Consider the following 5,151-nt stretch of genomic DNA (forward strand, 5'->3'; position numbering starts at 1 on the left):
ATAAATAAATAAATAAATAAATAAATAAATAAATAAATAAATAAATAAATAAATAAATAAATAAATAAATAAATAAAACGAAACAACAAAACAAAACAAACAAACAAAAAATAAGACAAGCAGAAACTTACATAAACAAAATATGAGTTTATTTTGGTGCAAACATTTTTTAGAAATCCATGCATAGTTTTTTTTTCATAATGTGCCTTTTCCATGAACTTTTTTGAAGGCCCCTCCCAGTAATTCTATGTTTAATTTTCTATGTTTGATTCTGAGGAATTGCCATACCATCTTCCACAGCAGCTGTGCCATTTTAGCATCCCAACAGCAATGCAGGAGCGTTTTGATTCCTCCACATCCTTGCCAACATTTGGTATTTCTATTTTTTGTTTGTTTTATAATAGACATCTTAATAGGAGTGGAGTGGTTTCTCATTGTGGTTTTGGTTTGTGTTTCCCTAATAATTAGTGATGTTGAACATCTTTTTATATACTGGTCGGCCATTTGTGTATCTTCTTTGGAGAAATGTTTATGCACGTCGATTGCCTATTTTTTTTAAAGAATTATTTTATTTAACTTTATTTATTTAATTTAATTTGACTGGGGAGAGAGAGAGAGAGAGAGAGAGAGAGAGAGGAAGCAAGCCACCAGGTCTGGGGCTCGAACCGTGGTTGGCAATGTGGGAGTCCAGCATCCTTAACCACCACAACACCTGCCGGCCCCATGATTGCCTATTTTTGGATTGTGTTATTTGTTTCTAGTTTGGTTTTACTTCTAGCAAGATCCTGAAAGATTTGTCTGTGAAAAGGTTATTTATTTATTTATCTATTTTAGTTTTGCTATAGAGTGTGAGAGCTTCCAGGAGAGAGAGACAGAGAGAGAAGAAAAGAGGAATCATGCCCCAGGGCAGATGACTACACTGCAATCTCTTCTCCTCCATTCTCCTCTCAGGATTTTGGGCACACACACACATAAGCCTGGTGTGATTTTTCAAGCCACTAGATCCAGGATTTGAACCACAGAGGTAGCCATGTAGGATCCAATGCCTTAACCTCCATGCTACCTGCTAGCCTCAAAAGGGTAATTTTTGAGGGAAGAAGAAATATGGATGGAAAGACTCAAGGATGACATAGTGTGTTGGGTCTGGTTTCTTTCTACCTGAGTGATCTCTCCATGGAACCTGACATGGTGTTGGCTTCCTCCTTGGGTTTCCAATGGTCTCTGCTCCTATCTAGCCCTCATTGCCCAAGGCCTCCTTTTGCATTGCCACAATAGAGGGAGGTACTTGGATGGGCTGATTCACACCACATTCTGCAGAGCAAGAGTCTGTTTTATCGAATGTCCAGTCTTAATCCAGGGCCTGGTTCTCATTGGACTAATCCAAAATCAGAGGGTGGAGCCTGAGGAAATCCCCTCTCTTTGCACAAAGCTGTTGTGGTCACAAGGAATAGAGGCCTTTAGGTTGCTTTGATGAAATCACTTGAGACACTAGGAAGAGGGATGGTCATTCCGGTACCAGGTAGTTGTCCACCTGTTTCAGGGTCCTCTCAGCACAGAGGAACATCCTGAAGGGGACTCTAGCTGCCAGCAGGAACCCTCACAGCATGGACTCTGTTGAATTCCTCTCCTTCTCACTTCAGTTTTCTCCTAACTTCTACCAGCTCATTGTCTACACTCTCTCATGGCTCCTTACAGCTCCTTCTGCCTCAGGCTTCTCTGTGTCTATTCCTGCTCCTCACAGACTTTCCCCTCAAGTTCATCAGCCAAGAGAAGAAGAATCAAATTGGCTCAGTGAACCAGACCTTGATCAGGTCTGTATGGCTCTATCTGCTCTTGGCCTTTGCTCCTTGCTATGTCCCCAGCCAGAGTAGCCACAGCAATGGCTTGTGCTGTCCTCACAGTTGTAAAACTCTGACTGGTGTCACTGTCATCTTATTTCTTAGCCTGCTGGTTGACTCAGTTTATCCAAGGAACAAATCTTGGGCTTTAGTATGACCTCCATTGTTACTGCTCAGGTGGGAGAAGTGGCAGGTCCTGCCTTCGGGATTGATCTGACTGGACCACAGCTACTGGAAGGGCCAAGTGACACGCAGAAAAAGAATCAACACCCTGTAAGGCAAACCTGTACAGTGGGAGTCAGGAGATGGAAGTTCCTTATCTACCTTTCCTCCAGCAATCTCTTTTGAGCTGTAGTGTTTCCACGTGTCCTCTATGGAGATGTTCCACTGAGTTGGGCAACCCACTGGAGTTTCTCGGAAAGCTGGGGTCCTCTTGGAGATACCACACTTGAATTGTGCTCCCTCTGTTCCTCAAGGTTCCCTGGGGTTCAGCATAACCTGAGATCAAGCTCAACATGCAGAAACTTTTGTGGGGTGCTCTTGAGGTTGCTGATTGTGGAAGGGCAGAGTGGAGGCAGCACTGTACAGAGGGAGAAGTGACTTGGGATGTGATCTCAATGGGGAATCCTGAAGCTGGAACAACCCTTCACAATTGTCCTGAGTTTAGGCAAGGGATTAAGCCTCCATGCCTGATGTTTCTCAGGCATTAGATGGGGCTACCCTGGGAAGGAGGCAGGACCAGGGCAAGATGACTTGCTTTCTTGAGAGCAGTCCCAAGGAGGGCTGAAAGCTGGGGCTGTCAGCCAGCTCACTCCCTGGAGCTAGGGAGAATCCACTGTACCCTCCTCTGCCTCACTTCCCTTTCCCTTATTACCTCCTTGGGATCATAGTTACTGAAAGAGCATAGCAGGTAGCCTTTGGCCCAGGATCTGCTTTCTAGAGAATCTGGGTTAGGAAACCTGCTAAACTGGCACCATTTTTGTTGGGGAGGAAGACTTTCTACCAAGATGTGCCATAGGCTATTGGCTGACCTGTGGCATGCCTTCCCTTAGGTCAGGTGACTAACTCATCTTCTTTTTTTCCCACTGAAACATAAAAGATCTAAAACCACAGCTTCTAGAAGACCCACTTGTTCTTACCTGTCTTGTACCTCTCTTAAAACTTGACCTTTACCTCCTTCCAGGCCTTGTGTTTAAGAGCAGGGTCTCTGAAGGCATCCTTGTTGACCATAGTTTTGTCTAAGGGAATATCGACAAAGTATTTTGTGGGCATGAGGTGATTGTAGTTATAAACCTTCACAAAAGACTTGATCTTTGACTTCTTGGTGCTTTTCTTCTTGCCCATGGTAGCTGTCACTTTGCGGGGATGGTGGTCAATTCCAGCCACAAGAGCGTGGCTGTAGTAGTGATCTGAGGTGCCATCATCAATGTTCTTCATGATGATGGCTTTGCAACTGGAGTAGTTTCTGGCCAGCATCAGCACCACTTTCCCAGGTTTCATGAACTTGCCCAATTTGACAGCTTCCACCAGGGCCTATGGACAGGTGACCAACTTTTGACCAATTATCTCTGGCCATAGGTGGGAGAACACAGACATCAGCCACTGGTTTCACAGACAGTCTGTCCTCCCACTCCCTGCCTCAGCAGGGGGGCATAAGCATGGCAGGTCCCAGCACAGGCCTAGCCTATACAGCTGGGGACCTACTATTTGATGGACCTTAACCAGACATAGGAGTTAGAAGAGCAGGATGACTCAGACATGGTTTCTCATGTTTTCTGTCCAGTGAGGTCACCCTCTTTTTCTCTCAAAGCCTTTATGGGGGAATCCTGATTAGCGATGGAGGTGAAACTCCCCATCGGCCATTCTCACCCATCTTTGCAGTCTCAGGGGGTGGCTTCTGAGTGTTCTAAACCCATAAAGGCAGCCTATGATTGTTCTGAGTCTGGGCATGGGACGCAGTTTGGTCAATGACCCTGAGGAGGAATCTCAAAACTAAGATCTGGGAAAAGGTTTTCTCATCAATGAAACACAGCACATGACAGACAGGAAATACCTTGTTCTGCAGAACTTCATGTGACTGCCTAGAAATGCTGCAAATACGATAAGACTCTGGGGTAGAGGGACACAGTGACATGGAAGGACAGATCTTTGATGAAGCCAGTGACCATAGAACTAATCCACTCTACAATAGCTCTGACTCTGGCCTTGAGGTTAAATGAAGTCATTAGCATCCTTGTCCTCCATGGCTAGGAAGGTGGTCTCTGAAGTCAGATTGCTCACCTTTTACTATCTGTGGGATCGTAGGCAAGATGCTAAAACTTTCCTTGCCTCAGATCCTCATCTGTAAAATGGACATAAAACAAGACTCCTCTTAAAGACTGTTGTGAGATGTGACTGTGTTTATACACATGAAGGGCTTATAACTGCATGGCACTCAGAAATAGTGCCAACACCAATAGGTGTTGGCTGTTATTTAGTTCCCCTTTAAAAATAGATCTTAGGTAGACAGAATTGGATTAATCATAAGCTTTGATTCATGACACGCCATTGGTATATTTGTTAAAATAGTGAACACCTGTGAGCCCATCGTTCCACTCAAAAGCTGGAATATTGCCTGTAGTGGTTGTTCCTCACACCTCACCTCCCAGGATCAGCACCATCTTGAATTCTGTGTTTATCATTCCTGTGTGTGTGTGTGTGTGTGTGTGTGTGTGTGTGTGTATGTGTGAGAGAGAGAGAGAGAGAGAGAATGTGTGTGTGGTTTTGTCACATGTGTATGTATATTCAAATGACATATTGCTTGTTTTGCTTGCTTTTAACCTTGCAAAAAGAGTACACATTGCATGGTCTTGGGAGGTTTTTCTTTCTGGAAGGGGTTTCTGCTCCCCAGAGCTGAAGGTCATCCAGTCACATAGCACCTTCTCGAAGGGAGGAAGAAATGCCTACTTGTGAAGAAACACAAGTCAGACCTGTTCTTCTTTCTCATTCTTGTGCTATATTTGGCTGTGGGTTGCACTGGTCCTCACAAGGGTCCATCCCCTTAATTAGTGTGTGAGGGGGTTCATGTCCTCCTTGTCTGGCTGCCTTACTGGACACAGGGGCCAGGTATGAGGGACTGATAGATATGAGTACTCAGAGCCTGGCCCACACGGAAAGCCTACAGCCCCTGTGGAATTTTTCTGATGCTTTTGAATCCCCACTGGGAATCATTTTCCCTTTTCCATCCCAAATATGGGCTGGGGCTCTAGAAGGCGTGGGAGAACTAATTTGAGGCGAGTGTAAACAGTTCCATGCCAATAGAAGCCTGGCCAGC

The 5,151-nt window shown here is 44.9% G+C and overlaps 1 pseudogene; it reads right to left on the minus strand.

Moving 5' to 3' along the window:
• Window positions 1-2,993: 2,993 nt before the first annotated feature.
• On the minus strand, window positions 2,994-3,338 carry LOC106735522 (60S ribosomal protein L27 pseudogene; annotated as a pseudogene).
• Window positions 3,339-5,151: the final 1,813 nt, after the last annotated feature.

The sequence above is a fragment of the Tupaia chinensis genome, unplaced genomic scaffold (assembly GCF_000334495.1).
Source record: "Tupaia chinensis unplaced genomic scaffold, TupChi_1.0 Scaffold000422_1, whole genome shotgun sequence".
Taxonomy (NCBI): Eukaryota; Metazoa; Chordata; class Mammalia; order Scandentia; family Tupaiidae; genus Tupaia; species Tupaia belangeri.